The sequence below is a fragment of the Mirounga angustirostris genome, unplaced genomic scaffold (genome assembly GCF_029215605.1).
Source record: "Mirounga angustirostris isolate CCGP_5_RB_7025 unplaced genomic scaffold, mMirAng1.0.hap1 SCAF_18, whole genome shotgun sequence".
NCBI lineage: Eukaryota > Metazoa > Chordata > Mammalia > Carnivora > Phocidae > Mirounga > Mirounga angustirostris.
The window spans coordinates 1,084,330-1,105,489 of NW_026991726.1; the positions used below are offsets into that span (position 1 = coordinate 1,084,330).

Consider the following 21,160-nt stretch of genomic DNA (forward strand, 5'->3'; position numbering starts at 1 on the left):
GTCTTTATATCAATAGGGTTATAAAATATAATTTAAAATTTTTCAATGGAGGAAAGGACTCCCAAATGCAGAAGTTGCTACACAAGTGGTAACGGGGCCACAGAATAGTGATATTAGGGAGTGACGCCCCTGGGCAAAGGCAACAACTCAGCCATGCTCAGACACTGAAGAAGACAGGGAAACAGGAAGTTGAGCCCAGGGGCGGAGGCAAGGCCTGGAGGCCAAGGGTCCCAGACTGTTCCCAAAGGAGCCCCTGGAGAGCAAGTTGGCCAGATGTGCCCATCAGGTACTGGATGAGTGGGGGCAGAGTCTGGGAGTATCACAGAAATATCATAGGTGAGAGGGGCCAGACTAGGTATTTGAAGGAAAGGGATCTAGAAGGGAGCACATATGAGGTTTGCTGATTGGCTAATGGGGAGGAGTGTGGTGTCTGCTCTCTGAGGGACTGCGAACGAGATGGTGATGACAGCATGGCGGTAGGAAAAAGACTCAGGGGGCTGTGGGGTGGATGCACAGGGCAGGCTATTATATTATTTTCTTCCTTCTGGTTTTAAGGGAAATTAAAGTAAAATGTCTTTGCCGTCTCTAAAAGCACCAGGGATCCAGGTTCTATGCTCTCTGTGCCTGGTGGTGATGTTGGCCCTGCTCCCACCTGCTTATCTTGAGTGTCTGGACTGAAGCTAGAGACGCAGGTTCATAGTCTGTAAAGGAAACCACAGAAGTCTTATGAAAGAGAAGAGTGCCTAGTGTAGAACCCACCCACTTACCCAGTCACCCATCATCCACTCATTCACCCGTCAGTCCATCCCCCCACCCATCTACCCCTCAACCCAGCCTATGTTTGAGGGGTGGGTGAGGCAGGAATGAGAGGCGAGGCTGATCTGAGGGGATGGTCTCAGGGCATGTGCCCATGAGTGAAGCCCATCTAATACATAGCAAGGCGTCAACTAGAAGCACTAAGAAAAATCCCAATGTATTGAGGCCAAAATCACGCTATCAAGCAGAAGCTGACAATTCGCTGAGGACCATGTTCCTGGATGGAAATGGGATAACCCAGCAGGAGTTCTGGCTTTGCCCCTCACCAGTCATGAATCACCCTGTCACGTCTCTGAGGCCCCGGGAGCTCAGGAGCCCACATATACCTGCTGGACCTTAGACACACAGTCACTCAACTGCCAACATGTGGCAGACTCATATTTTGGCAAGGCCACCCAGTCTGGAAGAATGGTCTGTCTGTTCTCCTGGGAGGGGTCTATAGCACGCTGACCTCTGTTAGCATCTGCATGTACACAGAGCATCAAAGTTCAGGATCCTTTGTCCTGAGCAGGGCATGAGGACTCCACATTTGGGGATGCCCATATTCCTCTATGCAGATGTAAAACCCCCTCAGACCAGCCCCAGTCCCTCCGGTTGCCTCTTCTGCTCCCACTTCCCCCAGGCCCCCAAGCAGCCTAGCCAGTCTGCAGGTGGGAAGGCCCCCAAGGCCAACCTGGGACTATTAAATGCCCCGGAGAAAGTGCCAGGTTGTGGCCTTGGACAGAGCCCTGGAATTGCTGCCCCTCCCCTGCCGGAGGTAGGTGTGGGTCTGGCCTCTGCCGATGGGCTCTGCTCAGGGTCTCAGCCCGTACCAGGCTGTGCTCTTCAGCCTACCCACTTCTGAGACTGCACCTGGGGCACCGTGCATAACTTCAAACGGTTGGGCATCACAGAGTTCCTGTTCTCATGGCACAGTGTGCGGGGCCACTCCGCGCAAAAGGTGAGTTGAACCCATGGAGGACTTAGTGGGTTGCAGTAATAAAGGAACCCTCACACCCAGGGGTGCCTGGGTGGTTCAGTTGGTTGAGTGTCTGACTCTTGGTTTCGGCTCAGGTGGATCTCAGGGTCATGAAATTGGGCACCCGCATTGTGCTCCCCACTCAGCATGGAGTCTGCTTCCCCTCTCCCTCTCTGTCTGTCCCTCCCTCCACCAAATAAGTAAATCTTTAAAAATAATAAAAATAAAGGAAACTCACACCCAGACAGGCACTCACAGATGTCAATGCATTCGGGGCACCCCACAGGGATGTCACCAACTCAACCAGCCCTTGGAGGAATGGGCCCACTGGCAAGGAGGACCGGGCCTTGGATGGGGTCAGGCTAAGTCGATGACCTCAAACAGCCAGCCTGGGCTGGACTCGTGAAATCGTGAATTCACTGACCACCTCGGCTTGCTACTTCTTGAGGCGACAAATCCATGCCGCCAAAGTGACTGTTGGTCTTCCTGGTGAGCCTGACGGTGGGACTGCGTGTGAGGTACACCCAGACCACCCCTCCTCCCAGCGCAGGCAGGTGCAGAGTTGCAATCCTGCTGCAACATAGTGGATGAGGCCTTGCCAAGAGGCTTGAGAACTTTTTCTCTCTCTCTCTGATGAAGAGGATGCCTGTGGCCAAACTCTTGAGAATCTTCTGGGGACAGGAGGGTATTCAGAGTCCTGCCTGGGCAGAAGCCCAGTGGACAGGTGCTGGGAGAAGAGGTGAGCAGGGATGGGGCTTCCCCAGGGCAGGAGGCCAAGCTGGGCTGAGTGGGCCACACCAGGATGGACCCCTGTATGCAGCCCTCAAATGCTGACACGTGGGTATGTCAGAAAACAAAAGTCCTGCTCATAGGGAGCTCACACTCTGCAGGAAGTCCAACGTATTAACAGTTGCTCCCAGAGCCAGTCTGGGCTCCCTGTGCAGCCTGGGAGTCTTTCAGAGCTGGGCCTGGAGACAGCAGCTGTAGCCTCCCACCCTCCTAGCCCTCCACCAACTGACCCCTCACCTCCCGTTTCCCTCTGCCTCCAGGCTTTCTGTGCTGAGGGTCCCCACCTGAATGTCCCCTCTTCTCCTTCAACTTCCACCTGGCAGTCCTGGCAGAGAGCCCACGGGAGCCCATTCTGCCCCATCATGCTCATCATGCTCAACTCCAAGGCCCCTCCCACATCCAAGCCCACTCCTCCCCCAGTACCCACTCCCCGCCATGGGAGCCTGACCGCTGCCCTACGACTCTGAGGACAGCACATCCTAATGTCTCTATCAGGACTGTGGTCACAGGTCTGCCCAGGCCAAGACAGCTGACCATGCAAAGAGTAAACATGTGACCAGCCGAGTTGGGATTGACCCTCCAGGGCCTATACCCCCACAATGAGGAGCGTGGGTCCCTAAGGCCTTCATGTGGGATCTACGCTGACTATGAGCTGATGTGGACAGCAAGACTGTGGTCACAGGAGGAGGGAAGCACATTCACATATAAGCACACAGTATGGACACACACGAGCACACAGGAAACCCTACACTCTCAGGTAAGGGTCTCCTCGTCTCTCACACTCAGCCCCTGCTGGCACATTCCTGGGACGTAGGGGTGTAATGGGACTGGAGCTGAGTCTGCGTGCTGCACCCAGCTCTACTACTCCACTCTGGTCATCTCCCTGACCTGACATCTGAAAGAGGGGGTGACTGGTGCTGCAGAGGCTTGTGCCATGAGGGATGAGGACCACGTGGGGCTTTGGCACCCACATCCACCCAGCAGGGCACCAGCTGCGTCCGGGGGTCCCCCCAACCCCGTTTCCACCCCAAGCCATGTCCAGGCAGTAGGCTGCCAATGTCGACAGGGAGAGAAAGGGGTAACACCAGCCCTCATGCCCATTCACTGGGATAGATTCTTTTGTCCCTAGGGGCCCTGGAAGACTCTGCTCCTGCCCTTTACTTGGCCCTACCTTGGAGTGGACCCCCCAGGTCCTGCACTCTGGGCCCATTTATGGAGAAAGCATCTAGGGTGTGCCAGGCCTGCCTCACCGTGCTGACCAGGGCACATGTAGCCACATCTTACCCTGACTGCTCTCCTCTGAGCCAAAGGGAACCCACAGATTTTGAGCCCCTATCTCATTTTTCAGATGGAGAAACTAAGGTCCAAAGAAGGGCAGAGAAGACTGGGTCCTTCAGTGGCTAGCCAGGAGGACCCAAATCTCAGGCCCCTGCAGAGTCTGCCGTCCTTACCACCTGTGTCAGCCTACCTCAGCATAACCCTGGCCAAGAAGGGTCCACAGCCCCCGGCAGGCTGCTCTGGGGCAGGTGCTGCTCTCTGTCCCCAGTGATGCCAGCAAGTGGGTGTCTTCGTCCCTCCTCAAGAGGGGCCAAGCAAGCAGAGCCAGTGGTAGCCAGACTCCGACCCATGTTGCCAGACCAGCAACTTCCTCTGTACGACATCAGTGTACCCAGCGCACCCTGTGTGTTGAGCTCATTTGTGTCTGAGAAAGTGTGTGTGTGTCCCAACTTCTGTGTAACACAGCAGGTGAGTATCGTGCAACCAGTGCTCTCCGGCAGCGTGTGCCCTGTGGGTGCCCCAAGTCTGCACACCCACGGGAGAACGTAAGGTTGAACCTAGGTCCTATCTCTTTCTCCTTTAAATGGCATATGTTAAGGTCAGTGAACAAACTGGGCTCGGAAACATCTCTACTCCTGAGACGGAGACGGCATGGCCTGCCGCCAGCTCGGGACTGGCCAAAGGTAAGGCATGTCCGCGCAGGGCAGCCCCTCCTGTGTCTGACCTGCAGCTGGAAACAGACACATTCCTCCCGGAGGGAAGCTCTGGCCACTCTTGCAGGGAGTCTGGGGGAGCCCCAGCTGACTCACCACTGACCTTTGACCTCACAGGTTAACCCTTCCTAAACCAGACCCTTGCCGCAGCCATGCTGTCTTAGATATGACAGCTGTATCCAAATGGAGCCCATGGTGCAGGCCTGTGTGTCTACGGATGTTTTTGCACAGGTCTTGGTGTCCTTCCTCTGGCTGTGCTGTAAGTGAACACATACACTGTCCGTGCACGTGTGTGGTCAAGATGTCAGCATCCGTGCAAGCCCCTGTCCTGCGCATGCGCTTTTGAGAATGTACCCTGTCGTACGTATCTGTTGCGGGCTTCGGGTGCTTGCCTGAGGACACGGATGTGTACACAAGGATGTACTTCCTCAGAGACGTGTCAGCTGGGCTCACACCTGTGTGGGCTGTCCCTGCATGCCTTCCCGTGCCTGGCATGTGTGGGCCTGCTCTCCCACCCTGACAGTCACCCTGGATGAGCTCAGGAAGACCAGGCTGAGGGAGCAGGCCCAAGGATGCACCTGAGATCCAGAGACACACTGCTTTCCTCTGCATCTCCCAGCCTCACCTCTGGATCCCTCTCCCTGGGGCTGCACATCTGGTGCTCAATAAATGACTGGTGAAGGAATGGATGAAAAGGGGCTCTAAGGGGCACAGTCTGGAGATGGGGGTAGGCAGGCCCTCCAGGATGGGAGGGAGGCTACTGGCAGGAGCGCCAGTCGTGGACTGGGTCGGAGAGCTCCAGAAGAGGCGGTCAAGGCTGGCTGAGCCCGGGTTGGGGGCAGCAGGGTCTGCGGGCCGCCCCCGCGCGCTCCCCGGGGACGTCTTGGGTCGCTGTCTGCACCGCCGGGGCCGCGCTGCCCCGCGGGTTATTTATGACCCCCTCCCCCTCCCTGGTGGCGGCGGCCATGGCGGGGGCTCCTGCCTCGGCCCAGCGGCAGAGGGCCCCCAGCGGGGGGACCGCGAGCAATGAGGGTGCCGCCATGGCTGCGAGGAAGGCAGGGGCGGGGCCTCTGAGGGCCGGAGGAGGGGTTTGGGCAGCCACTCCCACCGACGTTTCCCAAGGAAGGTGCCGCCAGGCCTGAACTCCAGGCGGGGGGAGGTTCTAGAGCCAAAATTCTGTCCTTCTGACCTCTGGCTCCAGTCAAAAGCGCAGAGCAGGTGCCAAACCAGGACACAGGTGAACAGGAGGAAGAAAGTGAGCAGATCCTTGTGGCAGGGGTAGAATGCCCAGGAGTAAGGATGCCTGATCCCTGTGGGAAAGTGGCTCTGATCCTGTGGGCAGAGAGGTCTACTTCCCATGAAGAGGGGGAAACAGGTAGGGGTGGGGGTAGGGGTGAACTGATCAGCCAAAGCCCTAGAAGGGGGTCTCCTGAAAGTCAGGGTGTGGCCCTTGGAGGAGAAGGGGTCCTGCAGGGAGCTTTGAACCCAGTCATGGTCATTTTAGGAAGCCCCTTGATCCTCCAGAGAGAGGTGGAACCATCTAGTAGCATGGAGGTTAGGCTGGGTGAGCTAGGTTAGTTTAGGCCCCTTACCTTGCCAGCTGGGTTCCACTTCCGAAAGCCAGAGTTGGGGCCTTCTTTGCCCCTCCTTCACCACTGTGGGCCTGTTCAGGATGAAAGAAGTCAGGGGTGAGTCAAGGGTGGTCCTGCAGTAGGGAAGGGAGGCCCCCTCCACAGGCTACGTGGTACCTTCTCAGATCTAGAGATAAACTTCACTAGCCTTCCCTCCCCAAACCTCAGTTTACAGGTCAGGGGTTAGGAGGCCTAAGGGTCAGTGAATAGGTGCAGGCAAACATGAGAAGACCTGAGTGGAGGGGACCATCTCTTGAAAGCAGTGTCAGGGCTGTAGCCAGACAGTTGGCCTCACGCTGAGCCCTGATAACCTCTCCACACTGTGCCATGACCACAGCGTAGCATGATGGCTCCTCTGTGGGCCTTGGCTCTTGGGCAGGAACAGCCTCCTGCATCCATTAGACATGGAGGCAGCACCCCTGAGAGGAAGACGCGGACCACAGAAGGTGAGTGTGCACCTAGGGTCAGGCATGTGCAGGTGTCCAGTTTGCACGGAGGGCAACCGGGCTGAGGGTGGCACACCATAGAGGACCACTCACTTTCACACCCACATTCACACCTGGCCCCTTAAATCCCAGCAGGCAGATGTACAAAGAGTAGAGCAGAAGGGGGATACAGAGGTTTGGGTGCATAGGTTCCCAGACACGTTCCTGGTCTCAGCCCAGACCTTGCTCCCCAAGTCAGTCTTGGGGCTGGCTGGTGCCTCAGTTGCAGATGATCTTGGCAGTGTGCATCAGCAAGGGAGAGCAGAGCAGGAGCCAGGGGTCAGGCTCATGCCCAGCTGGTGCAGGTGCCTGGGAGGAGGTGGGTGAGGGTGGGGTGCTCCCTCACTTCCATCACTCCCTTGCACAAGGTGCTCATGCAAGCACGCCTGTGGTCCAGCTCAACCCCCCAGAGCCTGGTCAGAGAGATGCCCACAAAAATGCCATGCCAAATGCATCTCAGTGGGGGTCTAGGCGCTGGGATGGGATCTGAGGCTACTTTCTAGCTTGTTCAGAATAACACATCAGAGAAAGACAAACCTGTCTCATCAGCTATTAGTAGGTTTCTGTTTCTCTTCCTAATGCTTCTACTGCAAGGCCGGCATGCTGGGCTGCTGGCCTGCAGGGAGATGGGAGTTGAACACCAAGGGACAAGCCACCCTCATGCCAGGACTGGGCCAAGGCTGACCTGCTTCCTCAAGGCACCAAAGTGGACATGAGTGTAGAGGGTTCCTCTTCCCCAGACTGGCTCATACTAGGGAACAGAAATGTGCTCAAGTGTGCAATCTCGCACTCATCGGCCCCTCATCCTCCCCACATCTTCCATCCCTCAACCAGACTGCGTCTAGCCCACCTTCCTGCCCCACAGCATGGCTCAGATATTGTTTGTCCTGGAGTCAGAGAGCCTGGATTTAAAACAGCTGTATGACATCAGGAGAGTTACTTGACCTCTCTGTGTCTCACCCTCCTCATCTATAAAATGAGAATAATGAGGAAAACTCATATTGAGACGATCAAGTGAACTAAGGCATGTAAAGTGCAGAGTAGTAAGGCGGCGGTAATTGACAGCATCGTTGTCCTGTTGTTCACAGAACATGAAACCTCCCCAACACATTTGCAGAGGCCACACACCACAAACCCACAGCCACACAACCTGCAGATGCAGAGGAGACCACCCACGCCCGACACTGATGCCCACCACCCACCGCCGCTGTGAAAACACTCCTACCCAGAACCGCCAGGCCAGCGGGCCGCTCCTAATCACAGGTCCCTCCTGCGCCAGGAGCCCACTCTCGGTCCTGGGCCCGCCCACTCCCCAAGTGTAGTCCGGGGCTCCCAGCTGCGCCCCATGACTCCCTCAATGATGGCGCGGTCGGTGCGCGCAGCTTCTCGCTAGCGTACGCTCCTTCGCACACCCTCGCGCACTTGGAAATAGGGCAGGGGCGCAGCCCTGTCCCACCGCCCCCGCCGCCAGCCGTGTGAGCCCAGTCGGCCGTCACGCACCCCCTGCTGGAGCCCGCGCCCGCCCGCCCGCCGAGCCCGGGCCATTTAAATGGGCCAAGTTGTGGCGGCGGCGGCGGTGGCGGCGGGAGTCTCCCAAGTCCCTGCCGGGCGGGCGCGCCCCAGTGTACGCGGGTGCGCAGCCGGGGCGCCGGGGCGGCGAGGTGGGGCTGGGGCCTGGGACCCCCGGGCGGGGCGGGGCGCAGGGCCAGAGACTTCTGGACTCCACTGCCCGGCTGGGCCCTGCGGGCGGACCAGCGAGCGGGGCCGCCCCAGGGGGCGCGGGCGCAGGTGGCCCAGGGTCCTGTGGAGCCCTGGGGCCCCGGGGCTGCGGCGCTCGGCAGGTCGATAGGGGATCGAGAGGAGCTCCCGCAGCACCATGTCTCGGGCAGCCAAGGCCCCGGCAGCCGGCCGAGAAGCGGCCCGTGGTGGCCCGGCGGGCGGCACGGCCGCAGGTGCCGGGGCGCAGTAGCGGGTAGGGCGGGCGCGCCGCCGGGAGACTCCCGGGCCCCCCGCCCTCGAGACCCAACGCCAGCCCAGGCCCGAGCAAGTGGCGCCGGCGGCGGAGAGCCAGGCTACAAGGCCACAGGCCCGTCACGCCAGCGGTCAAGAAGGAGCTCCCAGGCCGCGAAGACCTGGCCCTGGCTCTGGCCACCTTCCATCCGACCCTGGCCACACTGCCACTGCCGCCGCTCCCAGGCTACCCGACACCGCTGCCGGCCGTGGCCACCCTGCCCCCGGCCGCCTCGCTACCCGCCGCGACCGCTGGCTACGAGGCGCTGTGGGCTCCACCACTCCGCTCCCCGCGCGCCTACCTGAGCCTGCACGAGGCCGCCCCGCACCTCCACCTGCCCCGGGGCCCTCTGGCCCCCGAACGCGTCTCAGCCACTGCGGCCGCGGCCCCGATTTCCAGCCGCTGCTGGACAACGGCGAGCTGGGCATCGAGGTGGAGCGCGGCGCCAATCGCGCGCTGCTCTCCGTGCGCAAACTGGGTGGGGGTAGGGGTGAACTGATCAGCCAAGGCAGCAAGGGTCCGTCCATCCGCCACCGCGGCGAGTGGCTCACACCCAACGAGTTCCAGTTCGTCAGCGGCCGAGAGACGGCCAAGGACTGGAGGCGCAGCATCCGCCACAAAGGTGCGGCCGCGGTGGGGGCGCAGGCCGCTACGGTCCCTCCCCTCTGCTCCCCGAGGACCCCTGGGTCCGGACCCCCCCATTCTGCCACCTGGGAGACTCCATCTCCGCCCGGAGAGGGCGCTGCGACTCTGGGGCTGCCGCGGGGACACTCCCCCCCCCCACCGCCCCCAGCACGGTCGCCTTGGTGGACCCGAGCAGAGCGCCCTCGGCCTCCACCGCCACCTCAGCTTGAGCCGCGGTGCTCTGGGCTCCCGGCTGCACACGAGCCGGCCCCTCCTCCCACTCGGAAGGTCTTTGCGGGATTCCTGGGCTGTGTGGCCCAGGGGAAGTTTAGGGGAACTCGGGAGACGGCGGGAGGCCGGCTGGGCGGGACCCCACTTCCCTCCCGGGTCGGGGAGCCACCAGGTTCCAGCGGGAGTAGAGGGGCCCACGGGCGGCCGGGGTGCGGGTGCGAGTTGCTGGAAGGCAAGGGAAGGTGTAGGGGTGTCGTAGGCAGGTGGGGGCCGCGGGGGCGCGCGTCGGGGCGGGGGCGCGCGCGGAGCTGGACCGGCGGCGGGGCTGGGAGCAGCCTGCTCAGAGCATTCAGGAGTCTGGCTCCGAGGGCGCGTGGCGAGGGCGCCGGAGCAGGCAAACGGGGGGAAGCGCAGCGAGCGACAGGGGCGGGGGTGGGGGATCTTAGAAAGTTGGGGACCCCGTCGCGCTGGGCTTTGAGGCTCCCGGCTCTGCTGTGGCCGCCCTCCTCCCGCTGAGGGCTCAGACACAGCCCTGGTCCTCACCTGCGCGCAGGCTCTACCTTCGTGAACCCTGTTCCCAGTTCCCCCGGACCGGCTTGGAGAGAGGGTAGAGAGCGGGAGGAGGGACGCAGGGGGCGGGGAGGAGGCCGCCCTTGGTCAGGGGACGTCGCTTGCCGGGATCTTGAGTTTCTGAGCCCCGCAGATCCCCGCGGCGTCCGCGAGGGTGTGGTGGGCGGCAGGGCCAGGGAGCGGGTTCAGAAGTTGGATGTTCCTACACGTGCCAGGAGGGGGAACCGGCCTTGCAGCTTACTGCGCCCCGAAAGCGCACCCGTGCGTGCCGGCTCTACCTGTGCCCCAGCCCTGCTCTCTCACCGGTCCTGCCTCGGCTCTCCTCACAGGAAAAGTCTGAAGACGCTTATGTCCAAGGGGATTCTGCAGGTGCACCCTCCGATCTGCGACTGTCCGGGCTGTCGAATATCCTCCCCGGTGGTGAGATGTGGGAGAAAAGTTGGGGCTTTGGGTCTTCCTTCTCCCCTGTGGAGCGTGTGCCTGTTTTCTAGGATGCAGAGTCCTAACCTCAACCCTGCCAGTGTGCAGGAGTGAGCCCCCGCAGGGGCAAATAGGGGAGACTTTGCTTTGGGTGGGAATCCTGGGGCAGCCCTCCGCTCTTTGGATGCAGGACCTGACCATTCCCTATCTTGGAGCTGCTGCTTCTCAGGTCTTGGGGACAGCCTAGGCTGTAAAGGTCTCCTCCCTGGACAGTGCCATCCACCTGGGGCCTGGGACCCTGCCCTGTCACAGGTCTGGGGTGGGGGTGGGGGTGTCACTGTGTCAGCTGGCCTGGCTTGGGAGAGGGGCTGGTCCTAAGGTAACACTTGTTCTGGGATGTGACACTGTTGGCTGGCCTGGATGTACATTCTGGGGTGGTCACAGCTTGGAGGTGAGTAACATGTGTCTCTGGGATGCCAAAAGCTAGAACCCTGCTGGGCAAGGCCCTGGATGTCCAGGAGAGTCTGAGGATACAACCCAGTTGGGGGCAGAATCTGAGGAGTGTGGGCCTTTGGTGTCAAGATCTGGAGGTGGAGGCTGATGTGGGACCCCCAACCCAGTGTAGACATGTATTGACGCCCTCTTTGGCCTAGGGGAGCAGCAGAGATCGGGGTGCTGGGCCTGCCCCTGAAGCACAGTCTTCCACATCCTATGTCCTCCAGGCAGCCATAGTTGGAGGACTGATCTGAAGAAGAAATTGCATCTTGAGAGGAACCAATTTTGAGCTGCTCGGGGAGAGCCGGTTAGGGCCCTGGCTGCTGGTGGTGGTTGGGATTGTGCTGTTATTGCTGGCGTCTGCAGCCCCCCACACAGGAAGGGGTGAGAGAGGACCCAGGACACCACCTTCAGCTTCTTTACTTTGGACTGGAAGTAGGAAGGAGGAAGGGATGTTTTGGTTTCCTCATGGACCCTGGAGGCGGGGAAGCCACAAACACACCTGTGAATACAGACACCAGATCAGACACACAAGTTGGACAGGGGGACGAGGATACAGCCATGCCTCTCCTGTGTGCCTACCCCACACACCTGTCTGCCATGAGCTCGTGGTCAGAGTATGTGCGCACAGGCAGCCCACCTCTTACCTGCTACTACGGTACCTGCCTGGGGCAAGAAGCTGAGCTCCCGCTCCACTTAACGCACCTTTTCAAGCAGCTGGTACTGGAGAAGAGTCTTCTGGGCACCCTCAAGGCTAGCCTGGGGTTTCTGTTCGGCTTGGATGGTCCCAGCCTGTCTTAGCCCACCCTTCCAGAGGTCTCTCACACGAGTGTGGGGTTCAGGTGGCCTGAGCCCAGTATCAATTTCCCCGGGACATTGCTTGGATTGGAGAGGGGTGGGGAGGTCTGGCAGGGATGAGGCCACGACCTCGAACTGCCTACCTGTCTGGGGCTCCCGGGTACCTGTCCTGCATGAGGGATGCCTCAGATCTGGGCCTGCCTCTCCTGAACCTGGTCGCTCCCAGGCCCATCCCTGTACCCTTCCCTTAGGAAGGAGCTACACAGACCCCCTTGTCTTTCCAGCCCCCGCTTTCGCCACATAGAGATGGTCTTCCTCCATCCCCCACAGCCAGGCCTGAAGGTACATACACACCTCACAGCCACAGATACCCCAGGGGCACAATGTGGGTGTGCATATTTGGTGCAGGGATCGTGCAGACATGCAAGATGGCTTTCCTGTTCCCCTCCTTGTGTTCTGAGGCGCCAATCGTTGACTAGCAACAGAGGTTTGTCACAGAGTTTTCAAATCTGTGCGCTGCTGAGCAGGGGTGAGTGGCTGAGGTCTTGGGTGTGCGTAGGAGGAAAGTATGCTCCCTGTCCTTGGTCGGGGTCAGGGCTGCCCATCCTGGTCCCTCTTCCTCAGCTCCCCTCCCACAGGAGCACCTCCAAGAGCCACCGCAGGCCAGCATAGCTGGTCTGGCCTCATCCCAAGTGGCGGTATTACTGCCCTCATTTTCCCCTCCTCCTCGCCCTACAGATGAGAAGCAGAGGGAAATGCATTTCCTTTTCTTCTTAAGAGAATAGTTCAATTAAAGCAGAAAGACAGGAGAGGAGGTCCTGGTGCTTGGGCCACAGGCTAGAGAAGGGCAGACCGGAGTGGGACTTCCCAGCAGTGCACACTTCAGACAGGCCAGCGGTTGTTGAAAACACTGCCCTTGGCGCCCAATAGCTGGACCAGACAGGCCCTCGCACCTGCGGCTCAACCACTCTCTGCTCTTGCTGTTAGAGCACAGGGCCAAGGCCGGGATCTCAGAAGGGGCCACAAAGCAGGCCATTTCATCTCTCAGGCCTACCCTCAGACTCCCACCCGGCCCCAGTGCTGTCCAGGGTCTCTCACTGAGTATGTTGCAGAGAGGAATACGGAGGGTGTCCCAAGTGGATTCATAAGGGCAAGTATGGGGGAGACTGTGGCTCGCGGTGGGGGGCCTGGAGAGGGGGGCAGTTGTGGTCCCCAGACCAAGCAAGGGGAGAAGACTAGGGCCCCCTGACCCTGTTGGGGCCACTGACCAAATCTGGAGCTGGGGTGGGCTGGGTCTGAAGGGATGGTCCCTTATTCTGGAGGGCAGGACGATGGTGGCTGCTTAGCAGTCCTTCAGGTCCAGGATGACACGGGTCCAGGGTGAGGCGAGACCCTCCTCCACACTTTCCTCCTCAAGCTCGGGGGTATGATGGCATTGTCCTTGCAACAGGAAAGAGGATGTCCGAGGGTCCCCAGGTGACTGAAGAGATGAGAGAGAATTAGATAATCCCAAGGTCCCTGCCACCCCCCTGAAACAGCAACCCCTTATTAAATAAGAAAAGGGTTCCTGCCCACCCGAAAATAATCAGTAACTTTTCTTCTTCCACTGGGGCAGCAGGACCTAAGGACACTGTAGGGAGCCTTGGTGTATAGTGACCTTGTATAGTGTGCTCTGAGCACGGACAAGCTCGGTGTGGAGTACCCTCCATGTCTGTGCACAGGACATGCCTTCCTGCTCTGATCTCCCAGCACACAGCACACACATGAGCTCCACATCCTCACAACATGGGTGTAGGGAGGGGAGAAGGAGGTGCTGTGGAAGAAATGGAATCTCTGTTTCTGACCCAGAGGGTAGGCTCACTAGGGGCCCATGGGACACAGGGTCTAGGTTGGTAAGGGCTCCCCATCAAGTGACCTGTGAACCCCGGGCCTGCAGTTTGCAAGGGGTCAGCAGGATCAGGCCCCAGACTCAGGCTCCAAACAACACTGAACTGGACCCTGCGTGGCACTAGCAGAATAGAAGACAGGACTTGGCGGTGGCTGGGGGTTCATGCAGGAGCTTGTGGGACGGTCCAGCAGACACAAGCACACAGAGGTACCTGCACGTTGAACACGTGGCAGAATGCAGACATGCTGTGTTGTGCACACGTGGTCCCTGGGGCTCCCTGGGGCCGAGAAAGCTGGGGTCTGCCTCCAGGTGGGCACCCCCACACTCCGGCTAGAGTGCAGAGTCTGGACGAGGCAGTGTCACGAGGAGCCTGGCCAGGGCCTACAGCCCTTCACTGCACCCCGCTCCCCGGTAGCAGACCCGGGCCTCATCTTTCTGCTCTTGTCTTCAGCTCCAGCCACTGGGACCCATGTGGACCCTCGGGCCTGTCCTGTGGGCTAGAAGCCCTGTAGCGGGGCCAGGGATGGTGCCTATTTGATCTTAGCAGCTGCTCTGAGGGCTTCCGTCACCTGCACCCTGCCTGAGGCTTGGGCCTGGAGTGCACAGCTCCCAGGACCCTGAGGGTCCTGGCTCAGCCTAACCTTCCTCTCTTCCCTCCCTGCCCAGAACCGGGGGCGGCTGGCAGACAAGAGGACAGTTGCCCTGCCCACTGCACGGGTCCTAAAGAAGGAGCTGACCCCCAGCTTCTCGTCCCGTGATGGTGACAGCGATGGGAGTGGCCCAGCCTGTGGGCGGCAACCAGGCTTGAAACAGGGGGACACCCCACATGTCCCTCTCATGAGGAGAAGGTACTTTTACTGGGGGCCAGGCTCGGGGGAGGCACCCGGGCTCTGGTCGGGACATCAAGACTGGTGTCTCCAGGTAGCTGAAGGCCAGGCCAGGGCGAGGACCCTTTGCCCTGGGGACAGGGCCCAGGTTGAGCTTGTCATGTCTTGGTATCTGCCGAAGCTGGAACAGCCTGAACCCCTGACGCCACAAGACCATAGTGAGAAACTACACTGCCCCCACTTGGAGGGAGGGGGTCGACGAGGTTCCATGTGGGGAAGGAAGGAGGCTCTAGGAAGGGCCAGGGGCTCTCGGAGGAGGGCAGTCAGGGAGACCCAGCAAGGGAGGGCCTGATACCAACACGGCCAGGCGGAGAGAAAGGAGCTGAGCAGCCCCCTTCCTGGAGCTGTCCCTGAAACTCTCAGGCTCATTCTCCTTGGCAGGAGGCAGCTTTCCTGGCTACCCACTGTCCCTTCCCGGCTCGGGGCCACTCTTCCTGACTTCCCACCATCTCCTCTCCTGGCAGAGACACCTCCCACTGTCCACTCACCTCTTCATGCCTCCATCTATCTGTCGTCGGTCCATTCATTTGTCTGTCCATCCAGCACATGTTACTCACCCCCAGAGTTTCTAGGCCTTTTCTCTTCCCACCTAGTCTTTCAACGTGTTCCAACATCTCCTGCCCTAAAATAACCCTCCCAAACCCCCAACACCCCCACTTCCCAGCCCTCCTACCCACGCTTGCTAAGGTGACACACCCACACAGGCTTCCAACCACCATCCCTCAGCCTGAGGGTCTTTCTGGGAACACGGCTATGAGTGAGGGGACAGGCAGAGGGCAGAGCTGTTTCCTTACTTGACCTCTCGTTTTGGCATCCCTCCTACCTACAAGTGCGGTGGTTGCTTTCAGGAGGCAGACTGGTAGCAGCTGGGACCCAGGAAGCTGCACCCACCTGGGCTGACTCTGGACCATCGGTGCCGGCAGCGGCCATGGGGCTTGCTCCCTGACCTGTTCCAGCCTGGCTGGAGCAGCTCTAGCAACTAGGAATTTGGTTCAGTTGCATGGCTGATCGCAGAAGAGGCTGCAGCTCCCCTCCCCACCCCCGCCCTCAGCACAATGTGGCAGCTCTCCTGGGTTCGCTGCAACAAGAAGAACAGGTGTGGCAGCCTCATTTCTGTCCTTCCCAATTCCTTTGTCTGGTGAGACCAGGAGTCGGCTCCTACCCCACGGCCCTATCCTGGTGGCAGCCACTGGCTGGTTGAGCTGGTACCAGATAGCACTGGAGACAAATCCGAGCCAACCCAGTTCCCTTGGGGCCAGCGCTCTGGGGAAGATGAGGGCTATGCCATACACACACCCTGCTGTTCAGGTACCAGATCCTGGAGGCCACTTTGACCCTCCGCTTCTTTCCTTGCAGAGTCCACACCCACTGGGACGTGAACATCTCCTTCCGAGAGACGTCCTGCAGGTAGGGTCTGGGCTTATCCCCACACATCGTGCGTGGGCAGGATGGAGCCTTGTTGCTCCATTTCCCGTGGGTCTGCTTCTAAATCTTTCCAGCCTCCCTCCCTTCGTCCCCTCCCTAGTCTGTGGTCTGTCGGTCGGTTTGTGCCCAGGCCCTAACAATAGCACAGGTGGGTTCTGGGCAGCCTAACCCTCCCACATGGGACTGACCATTTGAGTCAGTCTGCCCAAAGATGAGGCCACGACCTCCCCCTCCACCCTCCCAAAGACCCACCCAGAGATGAGGATGGTGATGTGTGCCTGGGGTCTCATAGGATGTAGAGACATTCACTAGGGAAAGAGGATGTCTGCAAAGATGTGGAAGAACAAGGGAAGGGGATGTGGGGCTGCGGGGGGCTGGCAGGTCTGGTCCAACTGAATGCTAAAGGACTTTGGATGCTGAGCCTGTAGTACACGGTGCTCCAGGCAGTGAGGAGCCACCCGAAGTTCTTGGGCAGAGGGGTGATAGAGTGTGTGTTTTGATGGGGTCCTTCTGGAGGCCCTGCCCAGGAGGTTGGAGGTTTGCTCCAGTCTGCAGTGGTTCAGGCTGTGGAAGCATGATGGAAGGCAGGGGGCGGCGAACCCAAGACATAGCAAGGAGATAAAAATGAGGGGACCTGATGAGGAAGTTGGGAGGGCACTGGGGAGACCCAAGTTCTAGATTCCAGATGAGCAAAGGATGGTCAGTCTGTGGATGGAGCCCAGGCTGTGGCTTCTGGTCAGTGGGGTCAAGTCCTAGCACAGGGCTTCCAGGGAGGGTACAGGAAGGGCCCAGCCTAGGAGACAGTAGGCACCCAGCACAGGCCCAGCTTCCTCAGCCAAAGCTGAGGGGCCAGCCCCCAAGGTGGGAGCCTGTCCTCCCCACTCCCAGCCTGGTTCTGTGCCATATGTATTATTATTTACGTCTCTGAAAATATCTGGGTCCTAGAGCCGAATTACAGTGAAAACATCTTTAAACTTATTTCTACCTCATTTTGAAGTTGCCTGCTCAACTGATCATTTTTATGAACCGTTATGAACATTGATGACATTTTATGAGCCTTTTGCTTGGGAAGCTACAGGATGAATTTGTCAGTGAAGCTTATAGCGAACCCAAGGGAGGTTCCTCCACTCCTGGAATGACTCCTCCTGCCTCCGGTAGCCCTTTCCTCACCCACCCCCGGCCTTGTAAAGTGAGAGAAGGTCCCAGGTGTCCAGACAGAGGGTGCCCCCGGTAAGGGGCCAAGTCCAAGTGCATGTGGGCTCCTTCAGTCCTGCACAGGCACTAGGGGTGTCTGGGATGATTTTCTGGATTTTACCAGAGAGGAGACTGCGGTTTCAGGGCAGGGGTGTAGCGTGCCAGGGGACTTACAGGCTATCTGCCCCCACCTGCTGATGCGGCACCTCGGCTTCGGGCCAAGGAGGGCTGCAGGCAGCCTGGCTTGTCTCTTCCTGGCTCCTTTTGACGCTGTCCCTCTGTCCTTCATCTCTAGTCTCCTGTCTGTTCTTTAGCCTCTGTCCATTCATCTCTCTGCTATTCCCATCCTTTATGTCTCTGCGTCCATCCATTCAGTAGTGCCTGTCTGTTCTTCTGTCATCATCTCTCACTTTGTTTGTCCCTCTCTCTCCACCCATTGGCCTTCACCTGTCTGTCCATCCATCTGTCCATGGGTTCCATCCATTGGCCCACTTGCCTGCTTGGAGCTCCGAACCAATTTGGATATTCTGTTGCACTTCGGGACACGGACAGGAATAGTTTTGCAGTTTCTGTGCTGTGAATTGTCCCTCCTTTACCACAGATCAGCCCCACCGTGAACCTGAGTGGGCCCTGCCGCTGGGGGCGAGCCAGAGGCTGTGGGCGGTCCGTGCTGACAGCCTGAGGAAGCTGGTGGAGCCGGGCCAGGCCCTCTCCTGTGGCCCCTCTCCCGGAGCACCTCCCAGAGGAACACCTCCCCAGCCCTTCCCACACCTGCTGCTCACCAAGGTGAGCAGGGCCCCCTGCCCCACCCGGAGGCTCCCCCTCACCTGAGGGCTGTGTGTCTCGGGCCTGGCACGTCCCCTCTCCGAACCGCAGGTGTCTCCTGGGGACCCTGCGTGCCACGAGGCCAGGCCCCACACACGGGGTTGCCGTCGGGCCTGTTGGGACCGCTCCCCGACCCTGTGGCCGGCCCATGGGGAGGGTGGCCTGGGGCTGAGGCGGTTCCTCTCCACCGTGAAGGAGCTCTCTGCCCCAAGTCTCGGTGTCCTGTGTCCCGGGCAAAGCCGCATTCCTGGCTGTGAGGAGGTTTCAGATTCCATCTGGGGCTCCAATCCTGGGTGGAGCCAGAGCAGGGATCCCTGGGGGCTGGCAGAGGGGCCCCAGAGCCACTCAGACATCTGAAAGGTGCTGGCTGGGCTTCATCGACTCCACACATGGACAGGAAGCCCCTTCTAGACACTTTCCATAATTCAGGGAACAGGGCAGACAAATGTCCCTGCCCCGTGGGCCTCTTTCTGGGTGGGGGTCCGCCGCTCAGCCTAGACGACAAAGCAGAGATGGGCACACGACGTTCCGTGGGAAGCCCTGCCGGCCTCCTCTACATACGGATCCCTCTGCTCTCATTGTCCGAAGGATGACGGGCCCTAGGACGAAGAAGAGCCCTTGTCTCCGAGGTGGTGAGGGAACGCGGGGAACCGGTCAGGTGCGGAGCCATGGGTCTCGTGCACATCTGCCGCAGGGCTGGGTCATGGTCCAGGAGCTGTGGGCAGGTCGTCTGTGCACACCTGGCCATGACACACCTGGCTGGCCCTCTCGGTGGGGAGGCCTGCGTGCCTGGTGCACCTGTCCCCCACCTCCCCCTGGAGGAGCAGCCACGTTCAAGCCTTTCCATGTCCGACCCTCAGGGACAGTTGCGAACCTGGGTCAAGAGAGGCAGGGACTGGCCCAGGACAACTGAGGGGTGCAGAGTCCAAGGAGCTGCTCTCCAGTCCTAGGCCAGTCCCAACCCTCCAATGAGGTTTGCCTTGGGGGTGAGAGCCCCTCAGATCCTCGGGAAGAGTTACCCTCCCCGTCCCATGTGGGGACATGACCTTGGCATCCCCAGGCACGTAGAGGCACGTGCACCTGCACACCCACGCCCCCACACACACCCACCACTCTGACTGCCAAGCTGGGGGTCAGAAGGGGAGGAAACCCTGGGAGCGAGGTGGGTGACAGGGGGGAAAGAAGAAACAGGTTGCAGACAGCTGGGCTATGGGGCAGGGCATCAGGACTCCTGGCAAGGACCCTGACCCATAACATGGGGAGAGGAGACAGGCCAGGCTGAGGGTCAGGGGTCCCCAAGGGTCACAGGGGGGTTGCCAGGGCACTGGGAGAGGACAGGGTCTGGGTTCCGGTGTCCATCACCAGCCTGGGCACTTGGAAGCAGGAAGAGATACCCACCCCCAAGTCCAGAGGGGCTCCAGCACAAAGGCCTCAGCTTACTCTTTTGTCACTTGGGCTGTAGAGATGCAGTGTCCTAGGGTCCCACAGGCTTGTGGGAGAGCCTGTTGGCCTTGGATCTGCATCCCCGACCCCCTGTGCTCCCAGTCCTGGGAAAATGCTTTGTACTCCCTCGAGGTCCTTTGGAGCAGGGGACAGACTGGGGGCTTGGGGGGCTGAGGACCTGGGTACGCAGAACGTGGCAGAGCACTGACCACTAGTCTGGGGACCAAGGCCAAGACCCTCCTTGTTGCAGCCTCCGGGTCTCCATTTGGAAGAGGGTCCAGATTCAGTGCTCTGGTCCGGGTGACAAGGCCTTAGGAAGGAATGGAGCACCGGGACAGAAGAGGGAAACACGGACAAGGGAGGATTCTGAGGTTTCTCACATCACCCCTGGAATCCACAGATCCTGCTCCTGTGAGAGACACAGAGACAGAGACAGAAACAGAGAAGGAGACAGAGAATGAACACACGACAGAGGGAAGCAGAAGAAGTCACAGAATTTCCTCCATCAGCTTGGAAATGACATCCCAGCATTTGGCCCCATTCTCTTCCTGAGAGCGCGGTCACACAGGCCATCCACCCCGGAGGGGAGGGGATTCCACAGGGATGTGTGAGCAGGATGCGGGAATGCCCGGGAACCACTCTGGGGACTGCCCAGCACATGGGCGCAGACGAGGCCCCGGGGCCTGAGCCTAAACCTAATGGGAGCCCCTGGAAGTGTGCGTCACCAGGGGACAAGGTCGGAATCCATTCATTGCAACCTTCCCACAGGGGCTGGGAACAGGCAAGAAGGGGGTGGCTTTGCCCAGACCCCAGAGCAGACCCAGGCCCCTCTGAGCTGTGCTCCATGTCCCGCCCAGCCCCTGGCTCCTCCTTGCATTGCCAAGTGTGCCCCAGCCTCCTGGGATAGCAGGTCCGGAATGTATGTAGAGGTCCTACCCCTGATGGCGTCCCTAGGAGTAGAAGCCAGAACACCCCACTGTGCAGATGGGGAGCCTGGGGAGGCCCTGGGAGGCACGGGGTCTGTCCAGGGTCACAGCCCTGGGCACGCACAGGAGCCCAGTCTGAAGCCAGCTCTGTGTCCCCACAGCGGGGACACTGGCTGCACCCAGGCCTTGGGAAGGCTGTGGGTGGGCTGTGAGGGAGTCACTGTATGGATGGGGCATGGGCGGAGGGGGAGCATTGAGCAGCTGGGGGAGGGGGCCCTCGGGGGTGGGGGTTTTGTGTGAGCAGGAAGTTGGGTAAGGGGACCCCAGGCAGTGGTGACCTCACTTCCCTGACAACAGAGTCCAACAGAATTTGGAACCCAGGTAACCAGGCACCCACATTCCAGAGACAGCCCCCTGCCCAGCTCATTTCGTTGGATATCATCCAACCATGAACATGTGGGCTTGCTGCCTCCCTAAGTCTGGATGCTGCAGGCTGAAGAAAGCCTGCCCTGCAAACGCTGGCCCCCGCTGGGGATGTCCGATCAGGGCTCCCCACCACATCTGGCCCTTTGGCCGGAAGGCCCGAAAGGTGACACCAGGAGGCCCAGAGCCGGCCACCCAGCCCCACACGCTCTGATCTGACCTGTGCAGCCCCAGGCCCCCCTCCGTGTGTGTGTGTGTCTGTGCGTGTCTGTGTGTGAGTTTGCGTGCGTGTGTGTCTGTGGGTGTGAGTGCGTGTGTGTGTGTAAAGAG

The 21,160-nt window shown here is 59.9% G+C and overlaps 1 long non-coding RNA gene and 1 pseudogene across 1 annotated transcript; one reads left to right on the top strand and one right to left on the bottom strand.

The window, feature by feature from the left end:
• Positions 1-21,160, bottom strand: part of LOC135363089 (histo-blood group ABO system transferase 2-like) — a 65,952-nt pseudogene that overhangs the window by 34,302 nt on the left and 10,490 nt on the right.
• LOC135363105 (uncharacterized) lies at positions 10,437-16,006 on the top strand. Its single transcript, XR_010408809.1, has 3 exons — positions 10,437-10,526; positions 14,374-14,555; positions 15,951-16,006. It is a non-coding gene; the product is annotated as an uncharacterized LOC135363105 (long non-coding RNA).